Source organism: Tasmannia lanceolata, unplaced genomic scaffold (genome assembly GCF_043159265.1).
Source record: "Tasmannia lanceolata isolate RefF3 unplaced genomic scaffold, GAP_Taslan_0.1 ptg000015l, whole genome shotgun sequence".
NCBI lineage: Eukaryota > Viridiplantae > Streptophyta > Magnoliopsida > Canellales > Winteraceae > Tasmannia > Tasmannia lanceolata.
The window spans coordinates 39169091-39184047 of record NW_027518692.1 but is presented as its reverse complement, the minus strand read 5'-3'; the positions used below and the strand labels follow the sequence as shown (position 1 = coordinate 39184047).

The 14957-nt window shown below is 37.3% G+C and overlaps 1 long non-coding RNA gene across 2 annotated transcripts; it reads right to left on the bottom strand.

The window, feature by feature from the left end:
- Nucleotides 1-3331: 3331 nt before the first annotated feature.
- Nucleotides 3332-7384, bottom strand: LOC143847164 (uncharacterized). 2 transcript variants are annotated; one of them, XR_013234956.1, is made up of 7 exons: nt 7361-7384; nt 6989-7279; nt 6271-6638; nt 5553-5920; nt 4835-5202; nt 4117-4484; nt 3332-3766 (listed from the first exon to the last, which is right to left on the bottom strand). It is a non-coding gene; the product is annotated as an uncharacterized LOC143847164 (long non-coding RNA). The 2 variants fall into 2 exon arrangements; XR_013234955.1 differs by lacking the exons at nt 6989-7279; nt 7361-7384 and having other exon boundaries at nt 6271-6660.
- Between the last annotated feature and the right edge of the window lie 7573 nt (nt 7385-14957).

The window sequence follows — 14957 nt, the reverse complement described above, 5'->3', positions numbered from 1 at the left end:
CCTATATTTCAATAATATTGACACTCTTCTGCACTTCATTTCTAAATTCGTTGTTGACTTTTTTTTTCTTGGGACAGCCACCTTTAGTGCATCTATGACTACACAGGAGCTGATTTACTCCACGTGGGGAGGACTCAAGGGCCCTAATTGCCACGTACACTGTATTTGGCTGTCCCATGTACAGAAAAGAGGCGAATTTATCATTTCCCATTTTTAATTGGGTTTTTAAAGCATTTTTTGGAAATGGTAACAGCCACTAACTTTTACATGAAGGGCTCGACAAATAAAAGGAGAAGTAAACTGACCAGGTTTTTTTTCTTTTTTTTTATTTTTTTAAATGATAGTAGTTTTTTATTTTGAGAAAAATACAGCCACACCCTCAACTTTCTAACACAACAACACTGTAGTTTCAAACTCATTAGCTAAACCCCCTTACTTTTCAATGTGTATAAGGGAGACCCTCTTAGTTGACTGTCCATCCACAAATCGAAGGGTTGGGATGATCCTATGGAGCTAAGGGTGTCGATTTTGGCTCGGGCTCGAAAGCTCGCTCGAGCTCGGCTCGAATCCTTAACGAGCCGAGCTGAGCCGGCTCACCAGGCTCGTTAAGCTTAACGAGCCGAGCCCGATTTAGGCCAGGCTCGGCTCGACTCGGCTCGTTAAGGCTCGTTAAGAATTTAATATATTTAAATATATATATATATATATATATATATATATATATTATATTAATATATACATTAAAAGGGTTGTCCAGGGAGTGAAGGGGGGTGGGGGGGCAAAATATGTCACTTCATTTTTGGAACCCCATTTGTTACTAGGACCACCCCCACAGTGTAAAAAAAGTAGTCAAATTACACTAGTAGGGTTGTCCAGGGAGGATGAGGGGTGTGAACTTAATATAACCCGAGCTCGGTAAGGCTCGCGAGCCTAGCCGAGTCTGACCGAGCAGAGCCGAGCCCGGTTCGAGCCCGAGCCGAGCTTTTGAGCTTAACAAGCCGAGCTGAGCCTGGCCAAGCTCGGCTCGGCTCGACTCGTTTACACCCCTATATGGAGCTAATATTTTGGGCACACCCTATGTATGTCAGGACCCATCAAATGAATGCTTTGGATCTGGACCCACTATGTTTTTGGTCGGCAGACTAAAGAAGGTTCTCTAGTCGACTAACTAGAGACGAGATCTTAATTAGTTTTGAAAGTGTTTCAAAAGTGGGGGTCTACCTTATACACATTGAAAAGTCGGGGGATGTAGTTGATGAGTTGGAAACAATAGGGTTATCGTTGAATGTAGGGCTGCACAACAAAACCGCTCAAACCGATAAACTGAACCAAACCAGGCCATTCGGTACGGTTCGGTTCGGTTTTTATATCTACTGGTTCGGTCGCGGTTACGATTTTCACAAAACCGATCCAATCGGTTCGGTTCACGGTTCAGAAAATATTAATCCGCAAAACGAACCGAACTGGCAATTGATATGAAAACCGAACCGAACCGGTTCAGATATCTCTTTTTAGTATTTTTTGCCGTTCAACTTCAAACGGTTCGTCCATTATCCCCAAAATCAAACGGTTCGTCCAATATTAATCCATTATGTCATTTTCTATTTATGACTGCCCATTACCTATAGGTAAAATACAAATAAACCGTGTACCGACCGGTTTGGTTCGGTTCAACTGCCAATCGGTTCGGTTACGGTTTGGAAAAAATCCAAACCGATGGGATCGGTTCAGTTTAAGAAATTCCCTTAAACCGAACCGGACCAAACCATGTGCAGCCCTAGTTGAATGCCTCAGAAGTTGAGGGGTGTAACTGTATTTTTCCCTATTTTGTGTGTTAGTGGTTAGGCCCTGGGGTTATGTAAACTAGGATCGACTTGAGGTTGAGAAATATAGCCTCAGCCATGAAGCTAAAGACTCACCCTCAATTGGAACCGACCAAGTTACCCTTATTTAAGGGTTAAATTTTCTAGTAAATGCCATTGAAAGAGGCTGGCAGTTCTTTAGTTTCCTCCGGTAGCCTAAGGTTGCAGGAAATATTTGAAAATTTTACCCCAAGAACAGGTATATTTTGATTATTTTCCCCAAAAGCAACTTCTGCCCCAGCCATGTATATGGTGGGCCCACCATTTTACACATCATGTTTTGACGGAGTGGGTCCCACCATGTTTTCACGAGGCGCATCCCAACAACCCAACAACTCGACTCAAACCCATAAATCAGGTGGTGCCTGCTATTTTACTTCATGTTTTGATGGCGTAGGTCCCACAATATCTCATAGAGTGGAGCCCACTATTTTACATGTCATGTTTTTATGTATTTATGTCTTAATACAATGTAATTTTCATCTATTCACGTACAGACATTTTGGTCTTCTTACGAGTAAAAAAAAAATTACCACGAATTTATTGCATGATTGGATTTGCAAAATTCACCTAAATGGGACGAACTCTGTCTGCAAATTGTCAAACTAGAAGACTATTTTTGCAAATAAAGCGAAGAAGAAGATTACTTTTGCAAAAACCTCTTTCTATAATTTTTTAAGGGAAATAATTTCAGCACAAACATGTTTTGATACAGTACAAACTCCCACAGCTAGTAAACTAAAATTCAAGTCTAACAAGAATACACATCAAATCCATCCATAAATTCAAGCTGTAGAACAGTAGAAGTTGGTACCAATCCCTTAATTTCATGGAGTTTTTTATATACTACAAAGACCCAGATGCAAACGCCATCCTTTAGAAAGACAGATGCACATATTTTTTGAAATTCCCTACCTCTGGCAACCATTTATGAATTAGAACAGCTCCCATATATATCTAGAAATATCAATATAACGACAAAGAAAAGACGAGTCTTCTCTTTTCAGCCAAGAATCACTAAAATAAATCTCCTTTTCACTTTCTATAAGATGAAACATGTGTATTTTTTTAACTTACAGACATTGGTTCTGATCATTCGCATCATATTTTCAACAGAACTTAACAATGGGGTTTGGCTTGTGGGGTTTCTACATAAAAACCATTAAAAGGGGGTACATGCCATGTAAAAGAGGTAAGAGGATTTGTGGGCATCTTATAAAATCTCAGTATCTGGCTGGTCAATGCAAATTGAACAAGGTTGAGCATCTGAAATCAAAATGATCCATGTGCCCTGCATACCACAATTAGTATTTGATCCATATGTTTGTGCGTGTGTGTGTTCTGACAAAATTCTTATTAGAACCATAAGAACATAATAATTTAATGTGAATATAATGTTTGCCAGAAGAAGCCCAGATTTTTGGTAGGCCTAGCCTAAAAAACAAAGCTTTAAGAAGAAATTATAATCAAGGATCAAGAATCAAGGAGTAAACAAACAGAACAGAACAGACATGTTGCAATTAATCTTGATCTTACTTCATTAAATATTTGACTTGAAGACATTTCAAGTCAAAACCTCTATTGCCCATTCATCTTCCTTAAGAAAAAAAATTCGGATATCCGTGAAAGAGTTAGTTAAAATCCCTTCAATATCATCATCTGAAGAGCTAAAAAAACCCAGAATGCTATTAAAATTACATCATAGTGAAGTGGAACACTGCTTCTACGAAACAATGAAGGCGGTTTGAGAACTCATCCCATTGCTAAGTGGAACACTGCTCATACGACTAGACAAATCTGGATTCTATCCTTTGGCCGCGACCCATCCTGAAATAGAATTGCTGATAATAAATAATATGGTAACAGGTTGTTATATTCTCTCGTAGACCCATAAATGATGAAACCTACATGCCATGTAAAAGAGGTAAGAGGTATAAAATCTCAGTATCTGGCTGGTCAATGCAAATTGAACAAGGTTGAGCATCTGAAATCAAAATGATCCATGTGCCCTGCATACCACAATTAGTATTTGATCCATATGTTTGTGCGTGTGTGTGTTCTGACAAAATTCTTATTAGAACCATAAGAACATAATAATTTAATGTGAATATAATGTTTGCCAGAAGAAGCCCAGATTTTTGGTAGGCCTAGCCTAAAAAACAAAGCTTTAAGAAGAAATTATAATCAAGGATCAAGAATCAAGGAGTAAACAAACAGAACAGAACAGACATGTTGCAATTAATCTTGATCTTACTTCATTAAATATTTGACTTGAAGACATTTCAAGTCAAAACCTCTATTGCCCATTCATCTTCCTTAAGAAAAAAAATTCGGATATCCGTGAAAGAGTTAGTTAAAATCCCTTCAATATCATCATCTGAAGAGCTAAAAAAACCCAGAATGCTATTAAAATTACATCATAGTGAAGTGGAACACTGCTTCTACGAAACAATGAAGGCGGTTTGAGAACTCATCCCATTGCTAAGTGGAACACTGCTCATACGACTAGACAAATCTGGATTCTATCCTTTGGCCGCGACCCATCCTGAAATAGAATTGCTGATAATAAATAATATGGTAACAGGTTGTTATATTCTCTCGTAGACCCATAAATGATGAAACCTACATGCCATGTAAAAGAGGTAAGAGGTATAAAATCTCAGTATCTGGCTGGTCAATGCAAATTGAACAAGGTTGAGCATCTGAAATCAAAATGATCCATGTGCCCTGCATACCACAATTAGTATTTGATCCATATGTTTGTGCGTGTGTGTGTTCTGACAAAATTCTTATTAGAACCATAAGAACATAATAATTTAATGTGAATATAATGTTTGCCAGAAGAAGCCCAGATTTTTGGTAGGCCTAGCCTAAAAAACAAAGCTTTAAGAAGAAATTATAATCAAGGATCAAGAATCAAGGAGTAAACAAACAGAACAGAACAGACATGTTGCAATTAATCTTGATCTTACTTCATTAAATATTTGACTTGAAGACATTTCAAGTCAAAACCTCTATTGCCCATTCATCTTCCTTAAGAAAAAAAATTCGGATATCCGTGAAAGAGTTAGTTAAAATCCCTTCAATATCATCATCTGAAGAGCTAAAAAAACCCAGAATGCTATTAAAATTACATCATAGTGAAGTGGAACACTGCTTCTACGAAACAATGAAGGCGGTTTGAGAACTCATCCCATTGCTAAGTGGAACACTGCTCATACGACTAGACAAATCTGGATTCTATCCTTTGGCCGCGACCCATCCTGAAATAGAATTGCTGATAATAAATAATATGGTAACAGGTTGTTATATTCTCTCGTAGACCCATAAATGATGAAACCTACATGCCATGTAAAAGAGGTAAGAGGTATAAAATCTCAGTATCTGGCTGGTCAATGCAAATTGAACAAGGTTGAGCATCTGAAATCAAAATGATCCATGTGCCCTGCATACCACAATTAGTATTTGATCCATATGTTTGTGCGTGTGTGTGTTCTGACAAAATTCTTATTAGAACCATAAGAACATAATAATTTAATGTGAATATAATGTTTGCCAGAAGAAGCCCAGATTTTTGGTAGGCCTAGCCTAAAAAACAAAGCTTTAAGAAGAAATTATAATCAAGGATCAAGAATCAAGGAGTAAACAAACAGAACAGAACAGACATGTTGCAATTAATCTTGATCTTACTTCATTAAATATTTGACTTGAAGACATTTCAAGTCAAAACCTCTATTGCCCATTCATCTTCCTTAAGAAAAAAAATTCGGATATCCGTGAAAGAGTTAGTTAAAATCCCTTCAATATCATCATCTGAAGAGCTAAAAAAACCCAGAATGCTATTAAAATTACATCATAGTGAAGTGGAACACTGCTTCTACGAAACAATGAAGGCGGTTTGAGAACTCATCCCATTGCTAAGTGGAACACTGCTCATACGACTAGACAAATCTGGATTCTATCCTTTGGCCGCGACCCATCCTGAAATAGAATTGCTGATAATAAATAATATGGTAACAGGTTGTTATATTCTCTCGTAGACCCATAAATGATGAAACCTACATGCCATGTAAAAGAGGTAAGAGGTATAAAATCTCAGTATCTGGCTGGTCAATGCAAATTGAACAAGGTTGAGCATCTGAAATCAAAATGATCCATGTGCCCTGCATACCACAATTAGTATTTGATCCATATGTTTGTGCGTGTGTGTGTTCTGACAAAATTCTTATTAGAACCATAAGAACATAATAATTTAATGTGAATATAATGTTTGCCAGAAGAAGCCCAGATTTTTGGTAGGCCTAGCCTAAAAAACAAAGCTTTAAGAAGAAATTATAATCAAGGATCAAGAATCAAGGAGTAAACAAACAGAACAGAACAGACATGTTGCAATTAATCTTGATCTTACTTCATTAAATATTTGACTTGAAGACATTTCAAGTCAAAACCTCTATTGCCCATTCATCTTCCTTAAGAAAAAAAATTCGGATATCCGTGAAAGAGTTAGTTAAAATCCCTTCAATATCATCATCTGAAGAGCTAAAAAAACCCAGAATGCTATTAAAATTACATCATAGTGAAGTGGAACACTGCTTCTACGAAACAATGAAGGCGGTTTGAGAACTCATCCCATTGCTAAGTGGAACACTGCTCATACGACTAGACAAATCTGGATTCTATCCTTTGGCCGCGACCCATCCTGAAATAGAATTGCTGATAATAAATAATATGGTAACAGGTTGTTATATTCTCTCGTAGACCCATAAATGATGAAACCTACATGCCATGTAAAAGAGGTAAGAGGTATAAAATCTCAGTATCTGGCTGGTCAATGCAAATTGAACAAGGTTGAGCATCTGAAATCAAAATGATCCATGTGCCCTGCATACCACAATTAGTATTTGATCCATATGTTTGTGCGTGTGTGTGTTCTGACAAAATTCTTATTAGAACCATAAGAACATAATAATTTAATGTGAATATAATGTTTGCCAGAAGAAGCCCAGATTTTTGGTAGGCCTAGCCTAAAAAACAAAGCTTTAAGAAGAAATTATAATCAAGGATCAAGAATCAAGGAGTAAACAAACAGAACAGAACAGACATGTTGCAATTAATCTTGATCTTACTTCATTAAATATTTGACTTGAAGACATTTCAAGTCAAAACCTCTATTGCCCATTCATCTTCCTTAAGAAAAAAAATTCGGATATCCGTGAAAGAGTTAGTTAAAATCCCTTCAATATCATCATCTGAAGAGCTAAAAAAACCCAGAATGCTATTAAAATTACATCATAGTGAAGTGGAACACTGCTTCTACGAAACAATGAAGGCGGTTTGAGAACTCATCCCATTGCTAAGTGGAACACTGCTCATACGACTAGACAAATCTGGATTCTATCCTTTGGCCGCGACCCATCCTGAAATAGAATTGCTGATAATAAATAATATGGTAACAGGTTGTTATATTCTCTCGTAGACCCATAAATGATGAAACCTACATGCCATGTAAAAGAGGTAAGAGGTATAAAATCTCAGTATCTGGCTGGTCAATGCAAATTGAACAAGGTTGAGCATCTGAAATCAAAATGATCCATGTGCCCTGCATACCACAATTTGTATTTGATCGATATGTTTGTGCGTGTGTGTGTTCTGACAAAATTCTTATTAGAACCATAAGAACATAATAATTTAATGTGAATATAATGTTTGCCAGAAGAAGCCCAGATTTTTGGTAGGCCTAGCCTAAAAAGCAAAGCTTTAAGAAGAAATTATAATCAAGGATCAAGAATCAAGGAGTAAACAAACAGAACAGAACAGACATGTTGCAATTAATCTTGATCTTACTTCATTAAATATTTGACTTGAAGAAATTTCAAGTCAAAACCTCTATTGCCCATTCATCTTCCTTAAGAAAAAAAATTCAGATATCCGTGAAAGAGTTAGTTAAAATCCCTTCAATATCATCATCTGAAGAGCTAAAAAAACCCAGAATGCTATTAAAATTACATCATAGTGAAGTGGAACACTGCTTCTACGAAACAATGAAGGCGGTTTGAGAACTCATCCCATTGCTAAGTGGAACACTGCTCCTACGACTAGACAAATCTGGATTCTATCCTTTGGCCGCGACCCATCCTGAAATAGAATTGCTGATAATAAATAATATGGTAACAGGTTGTTATATTCTCTCGTAGACCCATAAATGATGAAACCAACTGATTAAGAACTAACATAGTGCTTTACAAAGAAGATGAAACCTTCCAAAAGGGAATTCCACAAACTTGAAACCTCATTCTTTGACTTCAAAGATCTACATTTGAAGGAAATTCTCCAATAGTTGAAGTTGAAAATTCTGCAAATAAGAATATAAATATAAACCCACAAAAAAAAGAATATAAATATAAAAATTATCAAGTTCCAAGTCAAAAAATAGAAAGAACACACTAAAAAAAATTTAAAAATAAAAATATACAAAGATTACCATTTTCAACAGTTTCAAAATCCTCTAATGCTTCTTCGACATTAATCGGCATTGACGATGATCGAAGCCAATCTTGAGTACATATAAGAGCTTGTACTATCTTAGGAGTCAAAGAGCTCCTAAATGTATCAAGAACACGCCCCCCCGTGCTAAATGAGGACTCCGAAGCAACGGTGGAGATGGGAACCGCCAATACACTCCGAGCTATTTGTGACAAGATAGGAAATCTAGGACTATGAAGTTTCCACCACCCTAAAATATCAAACTCGTCACTATCATCTTCAGCATCTTCACTTAAATATCTATCTAACTCTGATTTGTTATCCCCACCTCCGGATTCGATCTTGTGCTTCTTGTACTTTTCTATCATCATCTTCCACACATGTTGTCTCGGTTCTTGCATTTGTGAATTTCGAGAATTCTCACTTGAACTTGATTTCCCCAAGTGAACTTGATTAGCATGAGGTGTGTTGATTGTGTTCTTATTATTTAACTCATTGAACATTTCTAATGTGGCATCAAACACTTTTTCCCCCAACTCCTTACCTTTTTCATCTCCATACATATCAATAAGAGCAAACTTCACAAAATCCAACTTGTTTCGAGGGTCAAGAACAGCCGCAATATAAATTAACTTGTTCATCTTTTCAATATCGCCCCAATACTTGTCATACTTTTCTTTCATTCTCCTCGCCATCATTACCAACTTAAAATCATCACTCTCACTCCATTGTCGGAAAAGACATTCAACCTCACTAATTTCATCAAATAGAGTGTCGGATGTAACATGCAATGAGCCCGAAACCCGTAAGGTGAACTCATAGAAGTTTTGAAGCAATGTCGTCATCCTCCTAACATTTTCCCAATCTTCACGGTCAGGCTTCCTAATCCCATCCGCATCTCCCGAATCAAGTTCACTACTGAAAAAAGGATCTTGATTGTCAAATCTATTAAATGCTTTTTCAAGCTTTTCAGCTGCATTTAACATCAAATAAGTCGAGTTCCATTTTGTAGAAACATCCAAACACAACGAACTCTTGCTTTGAATACTTTCAATCTCAACACACTCTTTGAAAAGCTTCAACCTAGCTGGAGAACTCCTCACATATCTAATTGCCGTCCGAACACGATCAACTGAAATTCCCACTTCTTTCAAGCCATCACACACAACTAAATTAATTATGTGTGCAATACACCTCATATGAAGATATTTTCCTTGCAGAACACTAGACCCCCAGTTGTTTATTCTTCTCCTCAAGTATTCAACTGCAACATCATTTGAACTTGCATTGTCCACAGTAATAGTGAACACTTTATCAATCCCCCATTCAAGCAGACACTTCTCAACAGCCTTACCAATAGCTTCACCTTCGTGACTAGAAATTTGACAAAAATTTATTATCTTTTTGTGCAATTTCCAGTCACTGTCTATATAATGAGCTGTGAGACACATATAGTCAATTCTTTGCAAAGAGGACCATGTGTCTGTGGTGAGACAAACCCATTGACTTGATTGTTTAAAAAGCTTTTTCAACTTCAACCTTTCATCCAAGAAAAATTGAAAGCAATCCCTTATAATTGTTGAACGTGACGGAATATGAAATCGAGGACACGCAACCGACATCAAATCTCTAAATCCTTCGTTATCCACAAACTTAAAAGGAAGTTCATCAACAATTATCATACGGGCTAAGGCATTTCTAATAGCCTCTTGATCAGACTTCCAATTAGTAAGGGTGCCACTGTCGTCCCCCTCTTGTCCCTTGATCGATTGGAAATTCAATTGTGCCTGCTTTGTGTTTATATTGGCGGGGAACTTTTTGCACGAAGAAATGTGATTCCTAAGTGCGGAAGTTCCATTTTTTCGCGGATCACTATGAAACTCCTTCTCACAGTACCTACACCTAGACTTATTTTCACCCTCCTTATTAACAAATTTTGTATAGTGATCCCACACCTGTGACCTTGGCTTCATGGCCTTTCTCTTTCGTGAGGTTGCAACCATTTTGCTTGAGCCTGTGGAGTTTGAAGATTGGTCGCTAACATTAGGAATAGAAGCTCCTCCTTGCGACATCTTAAGAGAAAAACAAAAGTACACAAGAAACCACTTCTCAATAAAGTAAATAAAGTACTAGCCCTCAAACACAAAAGTATCAAGAGATATCTACCTAAAATATGAAAAAACATAAATAAGAGATGATCAAAGACACCAGCACAAGATATGCACAAGATACTTACATAAAGTACAAGCTAACCTGCAAAAGCTTGGGTGTGACTATGGAGAGGTGGCCGTGGAGAATGAACAGACCCTCCTTCCTCTTTCAAAGCTTGAGAGTTGAGAGGAAGAAAGAATCAACCAACTACAGGAATCAGAACAACAGAACCTGCAAAAGAAATAAGAAAGATCAAATAAGAAAAAAAAATCTATTTTAACTGCAAAATATAGGAACCCTAATCGAAACCACAATCAAGCAAGTATAGAAAAGGAGTATAGGAACCCTAATATGCCATGAATCAACATATCAGATGGTCGAATGCAAAATTGTGGAAAGTATTGAAATAAAAAAACCCCAGAACAAACAATTTTATACAGAATCCAAAACTCAAGAAGGGAAAATCAATTAAATTCCAAGAATTTATAAATAACATTTAGGAAAAACAACAACATCAGTAAGTCAGTAACATGCATAAAACCCAGAAATTAGAACAACCAATAAAAAAAAATCAGAGACAACAAACAAACAACCTAGGAAAAAAAAACAATCAAAATCATTAAAAAGCACAAAACGAATATCCTACTCAAGATCTGTTTCTTAGATGTAAGAAAAATAAAAAGAAATCAGAACCAGATATCTTTAGTTGTAGAATCGTAAAAAAAATAAATTACGAATTATAAAAAAACGGAAGAAGAAAAGAAGATCCAGAAGAATGTAGAAGCAAAAAAACAACATCAGGCTAAGGATTAGTGTTGAATATGTTGAGAGAGATGAAAAAAGAAGTTACCTTTCCGGATCTGTTGAAATACAAGGCCGTGAGAGGGATTGAAAGAGCGAGAAGAACAAAATGCGGGATTGGATTTCTCGGACCAAAACCAGAGAAATTTCCTAAAGAAGGAGGGGAGAGAAATCAAAACCCTAAAATGAAAAAGATAAAGAAAGGAAAAAACGAAGAAAAGAAGGAACAAAATACAGTTGAGAGGTGGCCGGAGGCGGAGATGCGGAGGCACAAGTAACGGCCGAGATGGACAGCAAAAAAGAAAACCCTAGTTCTCTAGAAGAGCTGTTCTTATGACATTTTATACTTAGGTTTTTTTTTTTTAATCTCAGCCCTTGATCCTAATCCCTCCTCACTTTCATTTGATCCTCTGCTTCAAATTTTCTTCTTTGCTTTCACTTTGACCACTCATCCTCCTTTGGACAGTCCAGATGAGTAATTACCTTAATCCTCAAATAGAAGAGGTCTTCCCTTTATCTGATTCTTTGGTTCCTTTTAATCCGACTCATTCATTTCCAATTTCTATGGTTTAGATGAAATCAATCTTAACAAAGCTTCCCTCCATCCGAAGACTAATCTTAATTCGATGGTTGTGATCGCTCCTCCCCTAAAGAAGGATCTAGAAGACTCTAAAATTCTTGATTAATCTCTTCCATTCATCTCATTGTTTTGTTCCAATGGTTGAGATCAACATAATGAGCTCAACCTATCCTCTTCACCGAGATATCCCTTCTTTACACATCATCTCCTGATCCAACGGTTTAAAATCATCTCCTGATCCAACGGTATAAGCTCCGTTTGGTTGCCGGAATTTTTTTGGTTCTTGGGATTTTTGTGGAAGAAAAAACTCCCTCGGAGATTGGTGGAAAAAAAACTCCCTAGAAGTATCTCGGTAAAATAAAAATCGCATGTTTGCTTGTCCAGACTATGGTGGGAAAAAAAATGCTTTGTTTGGTTGCTTAAATTGTTGGGAATAAAAAATTTCTTCTGCAAGCTTATTTTTGGTTCCTAGGATTATTATTTTTTGGTTCTTGGGTTTCGTGAAGGGTTATTTTGGTTCCTGGGATTATTTTGGGCCCACTATATAACCAGCAACCAAACATGGGTTTCCTGCGGAAATTCCACAAAAGTCCCAAGAACCAAAAAAATTCTGGCAACCAAACGGAACTATCGTGTGAAGGGTTCTAACGAGAATTTCCGGATGGTACGGGTTTATTTTAATTTTCAAACGGCTAATCAGAAGGGCTTTCTTTTGGGATTTTTCACAATTTGAAGTCGGTTTTGACGGATTTCGGGATTTGGTTTCGGAAATTCATAAAAATGGTTTTCTCCGGTCAAAATGGGGTGTCCATTTTGGGTTAAATGCGGCAACCTAGCTAGATTAGGCAGTTAGATTGAATTAGTAATTATGTTAGATTAGAATATCCTATACTTATCTCTTTCCATAGTTATCTCGAGGCCCATTCTCGCCAATTATGGTGTTGCCATAGTGACCCATTTTTATGAGTATCGGTAAGAGGTGGAACTCGGGCGGGCTCAACCCAAACCCGACCGGTTCAACCTGAAAAAAAGTCGGGTTGGGTTGAGTTTAGGTCGGGTTCGGATTCAGGTTCGGGTTGAGGGCTTGGCCAATCCGACTCGAGTGAACCCGACATTTTTAATAATTTTTTTTATTTTTTAAGCTTAAAATCTCAGGTTGGGTCGTGTTGAACTCGGGTCGGGTTCGGGTTGGCAAAAAAGGTTCCTCGGTTCAGGCGGGGTTGAACTTTGTCAGGTTGGAACTCGGGTCGGGTCGGGTTGAGTAAATGGTTGCTCGGGTCGGGTTGGCCTCAACCTGACCCAACCCGACCCGAGTTGCCCCCCTAGTATCGGTGTTCCAAAACTGGCCCATCATGACTCACCCATTGAGGCTTGAGTTCTATTCGGCCTATTGAAGCAATCATTTGTTGAGGTTCTAAGCTCACTTTGTGGCTCATCTTCCAAGCGACACATTCTTCAACATTGGCAGCATACAACATCTTTAACGAACATCTTCAACTATATCGGCAACATACATTAGCCAACATCTTCAACAAATATCGGACATCAGTAGTGTGTATCGAATTGGGAATTTTTTTTGGGAATTCTACTATAATCAAATGTATGTAGATTTTTCATTCCAAATACAGCTGACGGGGCATGTTAGAATATGTGAGATCCAACTGTTGGATTGGGAGTAGATCTCACCGTTGGATTTTTTGTGGTAGATTAGGCAACATAGCTAGATTAGGCAGCTATATTGAATTAGTAATTTGGTTAGATTAAAATATTTTATACTTCATGCTTTCCATAATTGTCTTTACATCTTTTTTATGTTTATCATCGTGTGTTTGGCGTACCGTTTGAAATAGCGTTTAAAACGCCGTTTTGCAAAACTGTGTTTTGGTTCAAAACGGTGTTTTGCCAAACGGCCTTTTCATGTTTGGTTGGCCAGAGGTGTTTGGTTGCAAATGCCCCAAAACAAAGTTTTAGTGGTAAAATGACCAAAAAGGGCATTGTTTGGTTGGCCTCAATGTAACTCAACTACTCTCTCATTAGGCCCAATATTAAAAGGTCATTAGGATCTCATTCAAACACTACTAAAATTAAACATCATTGCCAAAAAAAAGTGGCTATACCTTTGGGGTTCTTCTCCTTCTTCTTCTTAACGGCTGGATTTGCGGGATTTGACGGACGAGTGGAGGCGCTGAGGCAGTGAGGCGTGAGAGGGTTTGCAACTTTGCAAAGTAGATGAAGAAAGTAAGAAACTAGGGTTTCTTTTAATTCTTTTGTCTTTAAAAAATTAAAATTAAGTGATCATAAAATGATATCAGTATCCACTTGTTTTGAATTAAATATTAACAATTTAACAAATTTGTGTCCTCAAGAATGATATTAACACCCCCACTTTTTTGGTATTTGACGTAACGCATAAAATCGCAAGCATATACGTAAAAATGGGTTTTAATGAGGGCAAACACGTAAAAACTCACAGCCCAAAAACTCCGTTCAAAACGGCGTTTTGCAAACGGACCTCCCCCCTCCGTTTGCAAAAAGCCGTTTTGAGAGTTCAAAATGGTGTTTCAAACGGTGGCTGCGTACCCAAATACTCCCAAACGGCTATTTGGCCCCAAAACGGTGTTTCAAACGCCCAACAGTGTTTTAAACGGTACGCCAAACACGCACTAAGTGCTATTCTCCTGTAAATGGGTTCAAGATCAATAGAAAATCTCTGATTTTATCATACTCCCAACAACTTTTAAAAATCTTTTCACGACCATAAAATTCACAAAAAAAAAACAAACAACATCACTGTACTACCCTCCATTACCTCACTCACGGGAAACCTACACCAAGGAAAACCGAGTGAGAAGTAGATCAACCAGAGAGATCGAAATCATATCTTTGATCTTTCAGTATATGCTTATAGATTTTCTGAATTTATTTTTATAGCAAATGAATCAATTTTCTAATTTTTGTGAAGGGAGGGAGGGGAGGGCAAATGTCCTTATTTCAAATATTTGTACTATTCAGTCCCCATGCAATTCTTGCCTTTTCTGGCAACGATGCTGATTTCTAGGGATTTTTTTTTCACTCTCTTT